This window comes from Eleginops maclovinus, chromosome 16, assembly GCF_036324505.1.
Source record: "Eleginops maclovinus isolate JMC-PN-2008 ecotype Puerto Natales chromosome 16, JC_Emac_rtc_rv5, whole genome shotgun sequence".
Taxonomy (NCBI): Eukaryota; Metazoa; Chordata; class Actinopteri; order Perciformes; family Eleginopidae; genus Eleginops; species Eleginops maclovinus.
The window spans coordinates 16788805-16807746 of NC_086364.1; positions in this window are offsets into that span (position 1 = coordinate 16788805).

Here is an 18942-nt window from a genome sequence, read left to right on the forward strand (position 1 = left end):
TATATAGACATCAGCTGAGAAAATCAGTTTGAAGTACTAATGTGAGGCTTTCACACAGTGGTTTGTTCCTTCAAAACTCAAATATTGATATTTTCAGTGATTTACTGACATAAATAAACTTGCAATCAAGAGGCACAAAATCGTGTTTGGTTGAAATCTGATTACACGCACTATAATGGAATTATATTTTTATTTCTAAATAATGCAAATGCTTAAAATAGAGCAATTATGACAGAATATTTGGAAATTTTTATAGAAACTATAAATATAATCAACTGGACTCCAGAGGGTTACAAAACAGTAGCATAATGTTATATTAATGTCAAAAGAGGTAAATGACAGCTTTTCCATATCTCCAACTCTTTGGAGGAAAGCAATAATAGGGTATTCAGTTTGTGTAGTTATGCACATATGTCTTAAGATTTCCTGACAAGATTCAGATTTCAAAGAATGAGGTGAGCATGGGCACAACATGGAAACACTTGTAGCTTTGATTAATAAAGTGTTGCTGTGTAGAAAGGCAGAATTCTTAGTGTTTTCCCCTGCTCTGTAGTCATCCCTGCAAGACTTCCAACTATACAAATGTGTGGTAAAAGTCTCAGACTGTGCACAGTTCACAAGAGGTTAAAAGCTAATGTTGCATAACTCTACTTTGACCAAAATAAAGCCACACATGGAGTAAATAGATTTAAAAAATAATAATAAATACCTTTAGGGCAAGTATATGCAAGCTGGTGCAATGAGGGGATACAGGACAGTCAACTAAAATAATCTGATGAGCTGAGAGGAGGAACTACAGGGAAACGCCCTGGTCTGATCTTAATTTGGAACTATAAACAGAGTTGTATTTCCAGGGTACTTGTGAAGAAACTTTAACTCCGTCCAACTTTGAATTTGTTTATTTATTTATTTCACAAAAAATAGAACCAACAACAGGCATTGAACAGACACAGAGTAATTTTAGCCTTGAAACATGAAAAATAAATCAAATGAAAGCAACAAAAACACTGAAACAAATTTTCATCAGACCTTATTAAGAGCAAGAATTCATTTTAACATACTTCTTTCTTTTTACATACATCGTTGGTTAAAGTAACTTGTATGGTTTATAAAAAGTGGAGACAGTTATGGCCTGTAAATGCAATAAAACGTAAGGCATAAATCCAAGTAACGTGTTTCATTACAGAATGTGAGTGTATTCATCTGTCGAGGAAAAACGTTGCAACAAATGGTTTTAGCATAAAGTGAACCAATATTTCATAGTTTAGAAATGAATTTATTCAAACATGCAGTTACATATCCAGAATTTCAGACAATTTCTCACGTCATTATGTATTATAGTGGCATGAAATGACCTGTGTGTGTGTGTGTGTGTTTGTGTGTGTGTGTGTGTGTGTGTGTGTGTGTGTGTGTGTGTGTGTGTGTGTGTGTGTGTGTGAGAGAGAGAGTGGAAAAGAGGCCAGGCCCCTGTTCCTGCTGAACTGAGCCAGCCGACGTCACACACTGATTATCAGCACAGCAGGCACAGGAGACTGACCCAGCAGGGGGGAGGGAGGGGACACAGAGGTGACTACACACACACACACACACACACACACACACACACACACACACACACACACACACACACACACACACACACACACACACACACACACACACACACACACACACACACACACACACACAAATGCAGGAAAATCACACAAACAGACACTGATGCTCATGCAGAAATCAACACGTGGAAGCACAAACACAAAATGAATGCAAACACACAACTCCCCCACACATTGAAAGACCATGGCAGGCAGCAATGCAAAGGACAACATGAGATGACATCTTGCTCGCCCTTCGGGGACAGGAGCTGTCTTCGACTCTAATGAGACGGCTGACATTTAGCAGGGACTGACACGCTGATGCCACAGAATTTCAGTTTATTCAGCAGATTACCAGTTATTACCAGAAGCATGGATAGCCATACCTGCTCCTCAACTGTTATCTTCACCACAGTGGAACACCGAGTCATATTTGGACCACACACACCTACTCCTCCCCACATGCGCAACAGACTTTTAGGGCAAAGATGTTTGGGGTCTGTTTTTGGTGGGAGTCTAAACATCATGTTTTTCAATAGAGAAGGAACATGTTTTTACCTGTTTATTGAGAGACGGTTTTAAAAGAGGAAGTGTGTTTCCATTTACAGTTTTTTAATGCTACTGGCACTGAGCTACACTACTTAGCCAGGTTACCATCAACATTTAGTGCACTAACCAAATTTCCAAATAATCATCAAAAGAAAATGTCAACTTATTACAGTTTCCATCCATTTCGACCACATATACTAATTAAAACACTGGATTGAGATAATAAATAGCTTCTTCTTTAACCATGTGCTATTACATAATTGTAGAAATGACTTAAAAATTGACAGTCAACCTCAAATGCATGTAAATTAAAGCATGATGAAAATAAAACATTTATGTTATTTTCATGTAGTGATTAAATTAAGTATTTTCATTCATATCCATGAAAACAAGAAGATGGATCCACTCTTTATCTAAATATAAGTAGATATATGTAAATAGTGGTGGTTTGATGCAGTCCGTCCCCTCCCTGACCTTCACTCTCCTTCTGCAGGCTGCAGCTCTGTGGCGGCAGAACTTAACCACTGTGAACATGGCAGACACTCACTGCTCACATGTGGGTTAAGTCCTGCTGCCGCAAAGCCAGGTCGTACTGGCATCTGGTTGTTTCAGAGAGCGACATGGGCATGTATGCAAATTAGAAACATGGGCGAGACTGTGTGTGAGTTAGGAAATTACTGTGCGTCCGTGTTTGTGAGAATTAGATGGCTTACTTCATGTCAGCCATTGGAAATCCCTGGCAATGTGATTCAGTCCTGTAGTCGCAAAAATCACTCTGCCAGGAATTCCCCTGGCCATCAGAGACAACAACAATTTGGGTAAGAGGAGGACTTAAGGCATGCATAAAATAAATAAAACACAACCCCCATCATCTTCGCCTCTAAGTACTTAACGTAAGAGGTTCTTTCCCTCGTCTGTGTGAAAGACTGAATTATAACAGTACGATTCATCATTGTGATTCACAGTTCACAGTCATTCTTAGCCCTGTGTGTATACTGTATGTGTGCCATTTTTGTTAACTCCCAGACTTCCTGTGGCCTCTTATAAAAATAGCTTTTCAATGACAGAATGGAGAATTAGGTTAGTAGGAAGTGGCCAGTCAAGTGGCACTCCCTTTAAAACGTTTGCCCCGGTCTGTTGTGCCTCTTTATCTGTGCCCCTTGTGTGGAAAAAGAAAAGTCCAGAGAGCTCTGGGCCGTTTTTCCTCTGCTGCTAAGCTAATGCTAAATCACTGAGAAGATAAAATTGTCAGGAATGTTCATGTGAAGTACAGAAAAGTGGTATTGTATTCTGATGCGTCTTATTATCGCCTGTCAAATGACACCTGATATGGACAAGTACATACAATCATCCCCCCCTGGAGCAGCACCTCTTATTACTCTGGATTCCTTTTTCTTCTATTTTACCTGTCTGAACATATTTTGATAATTGAATGTCATTCCAAGTTCCCAATCCACTTTGAAAGCTGTTCTGCCATCCTATTCAGGTCTCTCTATTTTCAGCAGCATGTACAAGTTGTGAGTCAGTGGGACGCTTTTGGGGAACTCCAGACTCTAAATAAGTTTTATCCGGATGTCTGTTGTCACTGTGGGGCTGCTGCAGGGACGCAGTGAACTTGGACATTATCGCTGAAGCTGTATCACTGTCTGAGAGTTTGGAAAAAGCTGTTTCATGTGCAGATGCTTTAGACTAGTTTTCTCCAGGCCAATTCTTCCTTTCAATCGGGTCCAATCAACTAATAACGCCAATTACCACAAATTACGTTTCTTCCTCTATCAGCCAGCTTTAAACTTTCTAAAACAGAACACTGAAGAAGAACCATTTCTGATACACTAGCTAAAAAACTTAAATATATCCGTAAAAGTGAATTTTAACCAAGCTTATCTTGCCTTTTTAGATTTTTCCTATGAGACATGCATTATATCCATGGTTGAATCTTCACATGTTCATAATAAAACGTGCCATCAGGTCATTTAGGGTCCTAGCACCCATCAAAGACAGTACGCTAACTTATTTTTAATTCCTCTCCTCCATCAACCTAAAACCCTCTATCCCGCTACCCTTTCATCTGGTAGTGGCTCGTCTTGTGTGCTATTTTCTCTGCCTTTTCATCTTTTCCATCGGTTTTCTCTTCCCCTTCGCGTTCCCCCCGCCGAACCCGCAGCCGTTAATGTGTATGAGCTCATTCCTTCCCTTCCCTGTAATGACTGCGCTCTGGTTGACGCACGCTGTCCAACACCTCACCTCAAAATGCTGGCTGTGAGGATCACACCATGTCTCACTTTTGCATTTGGCCTGTGTTTCTTTTTGGGTGCTATGGTGGCAATTCTCTTGTAAAAAACGTTCTCAAATTTGATGTTTATTACGGTTAGGAACAATCACAATATGCTACCATGTTGGCTGCGACTTATTGGCTGCTCATAGTTTGTGCCAACGCGATGCATCCCAATGGAGGCATAGTAAAGGAAAATGAGTGTCACTGGGTGATGGCCGGCAGCAGATGTGCAACGTTTGAGTGAAATGTTTTTAAAGAGTGTCTTCAGCATACAGGCTTGTGTGCGGGTGCTTTGAAGGTTTCAGGGTGTACACTTAACGCTAAGTGTGTGTTCTACTAAGTTTATATTCGTGCACACGACCTATGGAGGCCAGGGTGTAGACGTGGCCGCGGGCTGTTTTCTCCAAACCGTCTCTCCCCTTCAGACAGAGCGCAGAATTGACATTGCCGTTTACACAAGGGCACACAGTTAAGTGGAAAAGCCTCTGTTGAGACAGCTGGATCTCAACCCCTTGTTGTTTCAACACATATCTTCTCTCTTCCTATGCCCTTGCCTGCACACACACACACACACACACACACACACACACACACACACACACACACACACACACACACACACACACACACACACACACACACACACACACACACACACACACACACACAGACTAAGAAATGCACACAACTCAAAGGCCAGGCACAATCTGCCTCTCCGCACATTATGTTCTCAATATCAATAAACAAACACAGTTATCACAGCGGGCCGCCAGGCAAACATGGCATGTGCATTCGCAGGGCTTCTTACTCTGTGCCACAACCAGGAATAGTACAAATACATACCAATCTGACATCATTCACACCTCCAGGCTCTGAAGCGCTACACACAGCAAACAGCGAGCAGTGCAACTCATGGGCTGGCTGTTGGCTGCCATTGTACACTTCATTAATTATTACGTATCAAGCTGAAGCATATTTATATTTGTATCTTTCCGTTGCATAAGAGAATTTTACAGAGTGTGATTTGTTTCCAACCTAATGTGAAATCGATCTAATGATTCAAGACATTATGTCAACACTTGAGCACAGCGGTTATAATAAAGTTTGAATTCCCTGCTCAAAGTGTAAATAAGCCACAATGGCTTTTAATGATTGATTTTATATCAATAACACCTATAAAATACATCACCCTGATGAATGCAGAGGAAGACAACACTATTGAACAAAATAGTGAAGAGTTGAGGATGAAGAGGAACAATGTCTGACACAGCAGAAAGTGTAACAGCAGCTTACAGAACATTTTCAAGACAATGTTTTCTGTTCTTGTTGCTAATTCAGTTTCCTAACCCCAACCAATAGATCTGCAAAACTGTCAAAAAGACTGCAGTAAGAACGCATCCCAATGACTCAAACATAGCTCTTTGAACTCACACACCTCACAGTACCACACCCTGGCTCTCTAACTACCAGACAGACTGTGTGTCTGGGTATGTGTGCGCATGTGAGAAAGCTTGTATTTGTTTCATGTTGCGTGTGAGGGAGTAATTATTGCTGAGGCTATGACATTCAGTGACATTCAAACAAGGACTCGTGCTCTACTATGGGACCTCTCTGCTGCATTTTTCCTCAACCAAAGGGGAACGCTCATTGGCTGGCCTGGAATCAATGGAACGCTCCACATGTGGAACATTAGTCTGAGAATTAAAAACGTTCTTCTAGCTCCAAATTTAACAAAAAAAAAAAGTCAAGCTAGCCTCAGCAATGAAGAGCCCAGCCCAAGCTCGTGGTCCGCTCGCTGCAGCCCAATGCGTGTAACCCTATCCTCGGCCTGATTCGTTGCCAAACACCCTTACCACCACCAGCCCTGTACTTAGAGTACAGCCGCCCTGCTGCCACTGAACCACACAAGCACAAATGGATGCAGTAACTACACACACACTTTTATTCCACTACGCCACGGTTTCCTGAGCTCGGGCCCATTCCTAAGGATTGCTGCCGGGCACACCCACCCACCCACTCTGCCACCCCATCAAAACCAAGGCTTTCCTATAGTCTTTGATCCCAACCTTCTCTCCTCATGCTACTCCGTCTTTCCCCTCTTTCCTCCAATCAATCATCCATTTAGCCTTCCCTGCTAGGCTTTCCAATCTATTGATTCCCCTCTGTAAAAAGGCAGAATAACTCCGACCAATTCATTCTTATCTTGTCTCTTCTATGTCAATACTTTCACTATCCAATTTGTTAATCACTCCCAGAGGGGAACCAGACAGGACAGTGGACAGGAAGGCAGAGACAGCCGGTCCTAGCTGAAACTGGGTTAGCTACAGTAGCCGCTGGATTCCCTTCCTTTCATGGAGGTTTGGGAGCTCACAGAGTTACAGGGCCTCTGAACAATGAGAGGAATGTTCGAGCGGCGCTGGCCTCGCTTCACCACTACCATTACGTCTCTCGGCTCCTTTTCGAGAACTTTTAATGACCTCTGTTCCCACTCTCTTCTGCCAGCAACACCCCGCAAAGAGACACACAGACTGACAGACATGCAGACAGACGGATGACAAGCATGTGGCGGACGCATAACATACATACTGTGAGCAGACAGTTGGAAAGGAAGGCAGACAAACAGGTAGATGCAAACTCATTATGCGATTATTAATTCAGGCGGTTGGAGTTATCATCCCTCGAGCAAACAGACCAACGGACAGAGTGGCAGACAGAAGGACAGACAGACAAAAATTAAGTCATCCCAATCAAAGGAACTATTTACGTCTGACCTTTGTAATAGAGCCGGTCCACAGTCGCAGACCTAAGATCAGGGCAATATTCCAGTGCCAACATTACAGTGCATTTGAACAGCAGGCACACTTTACTGTCGCTCCGTTTGAATATCTGTCCCGATCAACAGGTTGCAGGAGTTGCTGTGAAGTGAGTGTGAAGTGCTCCTCTGTGGAAGACCAGTGATTCAAGACACACACACACACACACACACACACACACACACACACACACACACACACACACACACACACACACACACACACACACACACACACACACACACACACGCATACACAAAAAGAGTCAAAGAACAGCGTTCAGATTTGCCAGGTCATAAAGTGATAAAACACTAAAAAGGCAACAATCAACTTGTGAGAGAAAGCAGACACGATGCTGCACCTACCTGAGACTACAGTTTTTACTCCTTTCCTCTGTCTCAATGTCACTGTCCTTATGCTCTCCATGGTCACACTCTGAAGTTGAACTTCACGGTTGTCGCCCCCCCACCCTCAATCTCTCTCAGTGTGTCCCCCACTCCTCGTCTCGTCCCGTGGGTCTGTTTCTCCTTCGACTGTGCAGACAGGAGTGTGTGTGAACGCAAGTGTGTCTGGGAGCCAGACAGGGTGAGAGTAAGAGAGTGGGCGGGCCCGGCTCAGAGCAGGGGATTCCTTTATGACGATGTCAGAGGAGAGGAGCCCTCCTCTCCTTGTCTCCTCTATGCCTCCCCTCTCCTCCCTTCTCCTCCCCTGTGCATGGCTGAGGCTGCTGCTAGAACACAGGAAAGGGGGCAGGGAGATAATTGGCCGCGCAGCTGCTAATAAATGAGCAAAGGCTGTTTGAGTCAATAGCAAGCAGGAAGACGGTGCTAAATGTGCAGAGTTTAGTAGACACTTTGTTGTGAAGAGACGTGAAAGTTCCCAAAATGCCAAAGAAAATGAGGATTTCTGTCTTTTTCTGACAATTTCAAAGGGAACGTGGTTTTCCTACATGTTAACACAAACAAGTCTTATAGTATTGTAGTAAGATGTCGGACCATGGTCTCTATATTAAACTGGTTTTCAGATGTTTCTTTAGATTTTATCCAGGAATTTGCATCAGGTGGATATGGGTATTCTTCAAAATAGGATATGATATAACACCTTTAATAGTACAAATAACTTTTCAAAGGATTAAATAGACGATCGCTAAAGGCCCACAGGATATAAAACCTAGGTAAATGTCTCTACGTTGACCATTATGAAGTCTTTTGAAAGATGACAATGATTTAGTTAATGTCAAACCCAAACTGAGAATCTTGAAGCTGAAGATATGACATACTGATAGTGATAAAGGTGTTACCTTATCCATTCTGAATGTTTCTGCTGGTGTGGAGTGACCTTATCTCTTGTTTTGGGGAAACTTTAAACTGCTTTTAACCAGACGGACTTTAACTGGGGCAGAAGTGCAGGGTTTCAGTTATCTAAGCAAAAAAAGATAAAACATTTCTCCAGATAACTTAAGCCTGATGCTATTCAATTACGGGAATCATTCTCAGAGTGAGAGAAATATATGGGTATGATTCAACAGATCGAAGTGAACATTTTAGTTTGCGTGACACTCCTTGGGGTGTCAGCCATGCTTTTTCCTAATAGCGAATATAAATCATCATTTAAGCCTCATCAATGATTTCAATCAACTATTACTAGTTGTGTTTTCACTTAGAAAACATCTGAAACTTATGAACATAAAGTTCTTTGCAGATTCAAACCTGGGTTAGGCTGTTGTATTTTTGCGTGTGTGTGAAGTGTTTGTGTTCAACATTGTTTTGATCTGCACCTGTCAAGAATAGGACCCCCTCCCATCTACACACTATACCCTTCCCCACAGAGAGACAGTAACATGAGCTTCAGAGAGGGGCTATTAGAAGCTTTATGACTTCCCCTTCTTTCCCCGAAGTCTTTGGGTTTGTGTGTATTTGGCTGTGTGTGTGTGGCTGAGTGTGTGAGCGGCACAGACAACCACGCCCCTGTGAGGGAGCGGACGTCACACATTCCACAATCACATACACACTCATGTGTCTCTTAGCAACACATACACAGCTTAGTGAAATGACTATGCCAGTAAGACACATGACCGCGGCACATCGTTTATTCTCAGATGGGATGATGTTTTGTTTATGGACCTCAGTTTCTATGTTTTCTTCTGCGGGGATTTACAACTTTGCATAGCAGCCGATTTGAATGAAGTCTAAGAAAATACCTTAACTTTTTGATTGTTGGTTAGCAAAGATTGCTTGTGGTGTGGCAGAAAAATGTCCCACCTTACATGTGTTTTTTCTCTTTGTGTGTATATCTGTATCACTGCATGAAGGTTGATTATCTGTTCAAATTAGGCCATTGTAAGACTCATTGTATGAAAATAACTGCCCTGAAAAGTGTAAAGACCCTGTAGTATGTGATAAAAAAAAATCCCCAAAAACATTTCCATCCCCAGTCTGTCGTGTAAACCTTAATGCCTGCCGTGCACACTCCCCTCTCATTTTGTCTCACAGAGATGACAATTAGTGTATCTGCACGCAACACCAGTACTGTAATGAGTGAGATGACACACATCTGAAACAAAAGATTCTCTAAAAAGCTACTCAACACATAAAGACAACTTTCACTTCTGACCAATACCAGCACTTTCAGCTTAGGTGAAATATGATCCAAATAAATGTGGTATGAAACTGTAGATAGGCAGCCATCTCTGGCTTCTTTTCAACCAATGCCAGTTGACTGAAAGCAACTCTGGTGCGCAATGTTCTGCAATCATTCCTGCTGGCAGTAAAAATTGATGCTGCAAGAGACTGCTTCTTGCTCTTAAGGCATACTCTTTATGGTTCTGTAAAACATTATCAGTTCTATGGAAAGTGTAGTGATATGTAAGCATGGTTGTTAATGCTCCAGCTGCGTTTGACTTTCAACTGATGTGTCCTTTCTCAAAAGATAACGTGCAGGTGTACCTATAGCAATGTGTGAGTGTGTGTGCAGTTTTGTGTAAGCATGTGTGTATAATAAAGAAATCATTCATTGCCACTTTGACCTCGAAGGTCACTGTTAGTGGCAAATCTAGAGTCGTCTTTAGTTAATGGTTCATTGAGAATATTGCTACACTGTATGTCCTGTTTTACATTCAACGTACAGACCTTGGTGTTTTTGACTGTCTGTAAAAAAATGCATACACATTTCAATTAATGATTTTCAATGTTTAATCTCACAGTTATTTTAGATATTATTTGTGTGATTTGTATTTGCATTACAACACTGACCATGAATCCATTTGGTCATTGGGTTCCTGGGTCTCAGACAGATCATCAAACATAGAGCTGCCTTAAGTAGAGGCTCAATCAGTCAATGCAGGTGTGCTCAATTGGAAGGTACCATGTTTACCAGGAGCAAGGGTAATACTCTTTCCTTTTAAATAAAATGTAATTGTTTAATGATCGGAAATGAGTAGAATATGATGATTCATTTTTTAAAGATAACTGGGTGTACATTTGTAGCTTATTACAATTAAGTTAATCATTTGATCAACAGTTGGTTGTCCTATGGGGAGGGAGTTAGCATATAAGCCACCAATGCTTTGGGGGAGTCTGATGGTAGCTCTATAGTAAACAGGTAACCCATTATAACTTTTAGCAATCTGTACATGTATATTTTTGTCTCTCTGTTCTTGGTGTGGACGTCCAAGATATTCGTTTTTTTTTTTTACAATTTTTTGTAAATAAAAGCACTTCAAACTGTTTTTGCCATTTTGTTTTTATATTCTTAGTTATTTGAACCAAACTTTTTGTTATAAATTCAGAGAATAAATGTCTGTAAATTGTGTCAAACGGCTTGTACTGTATGCGTAGATGAGTAGATGTTTGCATGTGTGTGTGTGTGTGTGTGTGTGTGTGTGTGTGTACTGTTTGCATGCCTAGATGTGTGCGCATCATGGGGTCATACGGGACGTTTGACTTGATCATCTTAGACAGTGAGTCAGACGACAGTAAGCGACTCTAATCTGGGCCACTGGGTTTGGGAGTCAAAAACAGAAAAAAAAACTTCATCGACTTCCATTTGGTTGTCATGGTGAGTCAGATCCAATTATGCAATAAGCAGTGGAAAATGGTTTCGGAGAGAAAAAGAAAATGTAGGAGAGCGAGAGAAATAGCTGCTGCCGGTGCCAGCTGATTTGTGAGGTCTGAACGTTAAACTTATTTAACCAGACACGTTGAATGGAAAGGCTTTCGTATTAACGGCAACAGTTTCTCCAGGGAGAGGGAAAACGTGTCAGCATCATTATGCACAAAGGGCCATTTTGCAGAATGATTACATTTACCTTTTGTAACTATTGATGCTAATACTTTTACTTAATTAACATTCTGAAATCAGGACTTTAACTTGTAGTGGAGTATTTTAAGAACATAGTATTTATAATGTACTTATTTTAAGTATTTCTTCCAACACTGATTGTAGTAAAACACACACACGCAAAACCCCCCCCCCAAAAAACAAACAAAAAAGTGAATATTATTTCAAAAGATAAAGTTTTACATTGCAAATAAAAACTAGGAACAAAGTGTAGTAGTATTGAATTACATTTGTGGATCAAAACTAAGAAGTTGTGCTTTCATTTTGTTTTTCCATCAAATATTTCTCATATAAAACAAAACAGTTACATTAATTTTATTAATGTATACTGTAAAACTAAATCTTTTCTTTGATATCTTTGGGTTTGGAGATACAATTTTCACTTTTTCTTAGTATCTATAATGTGCTAAACTCTATATAAATAGGTGCCAGAAAGTGGTATCCACCCTGGCAGCAGTATCGTGCACCATACTGGAATAGACAATGCAACTTTTCAACTTCTCAAATTTCATCCCTCTTTACCTTCTCCCAAATTCATGGGGCTTTTTTTCCCCCCATCCACTCTTGACCCACTCCCGGGACATTTGAGGTCGTCATCTTTACACACCTCATCCAAGCTGGACCAAGTCACTGGAAACCAGTCAATAGCTCAGTCATTTAGCCCAAAAGAGGACCAGCATAAATTCAAACCAGGCAGCTTAGAGGCTTTAAAATGATCCACTTGACTTTGACTGTCCTTATTTTCTCTTTCCTTCCCTCCTTCTCTCTCTCTCTCTCTCTCTCTCTCTCTCTCTCTCTCTCTCTCTCTCTCTCTCTCTCTCTCTCTCTCTCTCTCTCTCTCTCTCTCTCTCTGGTATTTATGTGTTGGCAGTTGCCGTGGAGACAGGACACACAAACACTGTGGCGGTAGACAGGAAGTGCTGCGGAACCACAATGGCGTCACTGCGGCTCTGCACTCGCTCTCCCCTCTTTCTCTCTGTCTGCCGGAGCCAGCTTGCATGCTATTATCCTTAGCAAGCTAAATGTAGACCACACTGCTCTCTCCTTCTCTCTGTTCGCTCTCATTTCTCTCATTATTATTAACATTGCTTTTTCAGCTGTGTCCCTCACTCGCTCTCTGCCTCTCTTTCTTCATCTTTTATGCCACATTAGCTGGAAAAATCTCTGTCTGATTTGCGGTGTCTGGATGCCTGGTGTCAGTTTATATGCTGAAAAATTGTTGTGCTCACAGCGTTTTAAAAGCTCGACCTGTCTGCAGGGCGTTCACTGCTGAGAAGCTGCTACTCTGTTTCATAACTGGGTCAAGAATGTGTGTACTGTATGATGTGTGAAAAAACGTCAGTGGATTTATAGTTATATGTACAACGTAGTCAGATTATATGCACACTGTATACGTACTTTATATATCATCGAGTGAGTCAACAGGTGAAGTCAGAGGCTAATATAACAACAAGGGCAGTGCCACGGAGAAATAAAGTTATGTGTGTGGTCCTATTGCAGAGTCTTACATCAGACTGACATTAGTGCACATCCCTCCTGTTTTTGCTCTGTCTTTTTTACACATCCCAGCTCTAAATATACTCCTCTGGAAAAACCCTTTGAGAGGATACCGCCCTCTCCCACTCAACATGCTAAAAATATCCAGCCAAGACCACCTTAACAACCCCCTCCTCGCTCGCTTTTCTTTCTATCCTTGTTCCCCTATTGCTTCCCTGATGCACCTCTCACTTGTTCACCTTTTGTACTCAACAGCAGTTCATTATCTTACATGAACCCAAACTCCCATTTCCGCATCCACATCCTCTCTGTATCGCTGTACTGATAGCAGCGCCTTCTTTCAGTCCCTCAAGGTTGCTTTGAATTTCTGCTGACATCCGTCAATCTATCCGTTCATCCAATCAGAGCGCCAGCAATCTAGTCGCCGGACAAACCAGCTGACCACCCAGCTGGCAAGCAGTCCTGGACTTGGCTGGAGGTCAAACCAGGTGAACACAAGTGTTCTCTGGACACACAAACACAGAAAAACAGAGGTGGATTTTTCTTGTAGTCAGCTCAAAGCATAGGAACAAATGAGAGAGAACTCAGGAGAGATGAAATATTAAAAACACATGTCAAGATCCAAGATTCACTTTAATGTCCAACAACTAACTACAATACAAGCAGTTTCTCGACTTATTCTACTCCTTTCACAGTAGCAAGAAGATTGCTGATGACCCAAGCAAGTGCAGTATTTATTGAGTAGTTCTTCGGACGAGAGCTTCCTGAAAAAGCTGCAAAAAGAGGCCAAGCTATCGGCTGAACATGCACTCCTTTAATTTTAGGGAAAAAAATGTTGGCTTTCAGACATGCTGCTTCCATTAGACAAATTCCATATAAATACATAAAAGACAAGGGTGAGACTGTAAACAAGAAACCTATCCAAGAGCGTAATGATAAAACCAACACTAAAACACGATGCCAGAGTATCCTCACATTGTCCTCTCACCCCTCTCTCTTCACTAGGTGGGTTGAAACAGCACTTGTGGTAGTACTTGTGAATTGAATGCTGGTACCAATATTGCTGATGATGGTGCTATGGCTGTAAAAAGCGGAATACGAAAAAGAAATGAACCATCAAGAAAAATTTGAGAATGAAATATTTTTCCAATTTGAGGAACTGATTAAAAATAGTAAACGTAACTGTAAATGTAGGACAGTCATTTTCTCAATGTTTGTTTACAGTGGTCAACGAGAGAGGAAGCCTATCTGTGGCCATATGGAGTTTCTGTTCCTCCGTTCGACCGCTGACATCATTTGGAGTGACACACTGCCGGTCGACTTCCTCCGTCCCATTAATCACTTGTGTGTTAACAGGCACAAACACACTCTCCCCAATTCCTGTAGCCTTTACAGCTCCGCACCACATTCCGCCCTCTCTTGTTAGCTTCCCGGCTTCAACATCAGCCTCCAACGCATTTTCCCAGCTGGCCTGCCCAGTTAGTAGTGACCTTTGACCCCTCCTCCTTCTCCCCCCCATAAAACCTCCAACCTCCATGCTTTCTCCACCTGCTGCTCACCTGCTGTGTGAGTGATGAAACCAGACGAGGGACGACCTATCTTTAAACGGACTGATGTTTATCAAGAAAGGCCTCCTTTTTAAAAAAAATGGAGCTTTTTGTGTGCTTTGGCTTTCTGACACGTGTGTTGTAAAACTTTAAAAAGAAAGTTGAACAACATACAGCCGTTGGTGGACAGGTGATACTTGTCTTGTAGCGCGTTATCTTTACAGAGATGAACCTGACAAGAAGGATTATCAATGGCGAGCTTTGATTGGCTGATTATGAGCTGAACTTTTGAACATTGGAGAGTTGCAGAGAGTGAATGAAAGTAGGGGAAACACAAAGAAAGTGAGACATGTTTGTTTGATTTGTTTTAGATATTGATATATATATATTGTTGATTATTTATGTAAGGTACATTTTAAGCCTTAATTTATGCAGTGCTGGCAAATGATTGTATAGTAGTGCCAAAGCCATGGCAATAAAACATTCTATTAAAACTCTGAAATTAACTGAATGAAGAGGACAAGTAAAAGATGGAAAGAGAGAGAGAGAGAGAGAGAGAGAGAGAGAGAGAGAGAGAGAGAGAGAGAGAGAGAGAGAGTCATGAAGCCAGAGTGGAAGTTAGTAGTCAGCTTTATGAAGTGATGAGAAAGTGCAGTATATCAACTTTTATGATACTGTAAAAACACACACATCTCGGCAGGGGGAGTAAGGGGTCTTCACAGAGGTCTATTTCTGCCAGTATGTTAGGGTAACAGGAGCCAAAGCACACATTCAGTGTGGGATGAGCAGAGGTCTGTAACTGTGTGTAAATCACAAGCTACACACATAAATCTGCAGACTCCTCAATGTAAATACAGTTAGTCATCTCCACCTAAACTACTCCTACAAAAAGGAGTGAGAAAAGCCATTTCAAAAGTAAAAAAAGAAAAACAACTCTTCACTTTTTTGAAAAAGTTAATGTTTCCAATATTTTAGCAATAATAAACAATTGCAAAATTTGTTGTGCAAACCCGGTGGCCTTTCCATAACTGTGTAGGCGTCAGGCTCTAAATGGGTGGTTTAGCAAGTTAAGCCAAGGTGTGCACAAACTGGGTGTGTCTGTGTGTGTGTTTCCGCTACCCCCACCCATGTGAAGGGTGCTCTTGGGAGAGGGTATGTGCCCGCACTCGTGCCCACTGGTACTTCGGCTTCCCTCCATTTTGGCATATGCAAGCTCCCAACCCAGCTTTCTGTCTTCTCCTTTCATATTTCTTACTTCACTTTCTTTCTGTGCTTTAGGATTTTTGAGGTAAGCACAAATCATCCAACTTGTTTCCCTTGTTTCTTTTTTCTGCCCTCTCGTTCTCCCTCTCTCTCTGTGCATGTTGGTGTAGCTGTCCTTATTTGGCTTCTCTTTGAGTGAGTGGGAGTGTGAGTATGAATGTGACTGTGTGTGTGTGTGTGTGTGTGTGTGTGTGTGTGTGTGTGTGTGTGTGTGTGTGTGTGTGTGTGTGTGTGTTTCCTCCTGACTGTGAGTCACTGCTTGTCTGACTCACGAGCGCTAACAAAAACACAGAGTTACCATGGGGACCCACTCACCCCTCCTCTCTCTGCCTTCCCCTCCCTGACAGTCTGAGCTTTCCCTCTCCTTGCGGGCACCGCTGCATCCCGGGCATCCCTGGCACATGGGTGGGATGAAGGTGGTGAGGTGGGAGACAACAGAAAAAAACAAACAGAAAAGTAAAGTAAAAGCTGGTTTAAACTGTAAACTTAAATTCAAGTCCAGCAGGACAGAAACCTGTTGTGCTAGACAAACACTAATCTATTAGCAATAGTAAGTAAAAATGCCTGCATTGGCTGTGATGGGGGAAACAGAAAAGTGCCCACCTGTGGCTCTATTCTCTTTTGTTCGCTGGCTTTTACTGCTCTGAAATGGCAGACTGCTTTGAAATGGGCCTGTGTTTGATGTGCTGGCGTCAGTTCTCGGCCTTGCTATAACCTCCTGGGAGCTTGATAATGTGCCCACGTGTATGGCGTTACATTTGGACAACCATCAGGTAGGGCACTGGATGTAACAACAGGATCCCTTTATAATCCCTACTTCCTGTATGTTAAATGCTGGTGGTGCGCCACCCAGTGGACCTCTTCCTAATGGACAGATACATTGTACTTGTCCATTTTTGAATCACTGGGTCTTAATGGCAAAGACTCTGACTGACCAACCAATCATTTATGATCTGTAGTTGTTATCAATTACCCCAAAGATACCTTTCCCCTTTAAACTCATGAATTTCCTCATAATAACTATATGAGATGAACTTAATATTTCACAAATATAGTTGGAAAAAAAATAAAACACACAACATTGATACTCCAGAGTGGAGCTGGAGTGTTTGGTTGAGGATGTTGAGTAAACTTTTTAGTATTATGAAAACCTCTCATCGTTTTTTAAGCCACTCTAGAGTCATATCAGAGCACCTGCACAATTATTGTTCTATTTAGGTTTACCTATGCTTTGATTTTCTTACTGTTACTGTTATTTCATTTTGCAATCATATGTGAGTATTTTCTTCAAAAACGGTATATTTGCAGACTGTTGTTGTTCTTCTTAATGTATTTCACATCGTCATTGTTTTTGAACAGGTGTTAGAGTTTCTTCGTATGACTTCTCATGTAAGCCATTCATTAGTCACTAGTTTAGGAATATTCTTCTGGATAAATGAAGCTCTATTTTTATTTTATCTTGTGTCAACACATGCGATTTAGGCCAGAAGGTTTTGAACCACTGGACTGGATACCAATCTGCCAGGGGTGGGAAATGGTTACATTTTACTACAACAAACTACGTCTCTAAGAAAGTAAAAACATACAACAAAATGTTTTGAATGAGCATCATTACGCGTTTGGTTATCATTCTTGTACTTCAGCATTGATTTAAAAAAGTTGCATCCACTTTCATTGATTACATCCACAGGGCACTCACGTTTAGTGACGCAAATCAAACACACCCATTTATTGCGTCCCCAACAGGTGCATGCTGGGACTAGCTAACATGCGTACTGCTATAATGTGAGTGTGAGTGTCATGAGGTAAAATATTCCCTGTTGTATTTGTAGAGCCTTTTCTCAAAATGTTTGAGAACTTTAGAGAGACGAAGTGGACTATTTTGCCTATTTTGATTCGAAGATGACTACTGCGAACAGGATGCCGTTCATACAGGTGAGTACAACAACAACAACAACAACAACAACAACAACAACATCAACAACAACAACAACAACACATTTCCTGTACTCACTGTACAAATGAGGCCCCTTGCTGCACTGCATGAGTTTGCGTGATGTTGATGCAGCTTCTGTGGAGTTTATTGTTCATACCGCTATGTGTTTTCTGCTTTGGCGATGTTTTATTCTGCTGATGATTCTATTAGATGTGGCATGGTATTTTATTCATTTAGTAGTCTATTAATACCCGCCGTGGTGTCCATAGACTCTTTGATCGTTTTCTGGTTAATTCTAGCAGGGGTTCACCGAGGCAGGTGGCCTTACCCCTGATCAGTTGCAAGCCTATGCACAGGCTTCCATCTAATATGTTCTTGTTTGTTTGGTATGGACATCACTTGTTGCTGGTGTTGATCATAACACCCTCCTCCTCATTTCTTACTACAATTTTAACTGCCCTACCCTTTATTTGTAGCCTATGCAGGTTGTATTTTTACTCTTGTATTTTGACTGTATTAAGATGAGCATCAACAACAGCATGCTGTTTACACGGCAAGGCATCAGTATTAAAAATCCTCAATACATTTGTGTTTTTGGCCAAACCTGTCAATTTTGCTTTAAAAAAACTCACTTACATTGTTCTGTCAGCAATTTTATTTAGGTGAAAAATCCTAACACTTCTTCCACTACCGTCTTTCTGCAACCAAATACTCGCAGACTGGACGGAGATTTAGAAATACATGCAGAAATACAGCTGCATACTGTACACCTGTATGCCGCCAGACAGAGAATCACATGAAACTACGGAAACACACTCTTCCCTGTCAACCCATCACACACATGCACATAATCTCTTTCACACACAGTTCAATTACTTTTGACCTCTGTTTAACCTTTGCTTTGCCTTTAAGCTCTCAGCAGCTGGCTGGTGGTGAATTGTTAAAACTGAAACTGAAAACTGCTCACTAGCGTAATCCTTCGCAAGAGAGACGGAGGGAAAGAATGAGAAGAAACATACCAGAGAGACTAACAAAAGAGGAATAATGTGAGAGACTGAAGTTTCTTTCACACACAGAGCTTTAAACAAAGTGTAGCATTGTGATTGGAAAGCAAAAATGTTGAGCATTT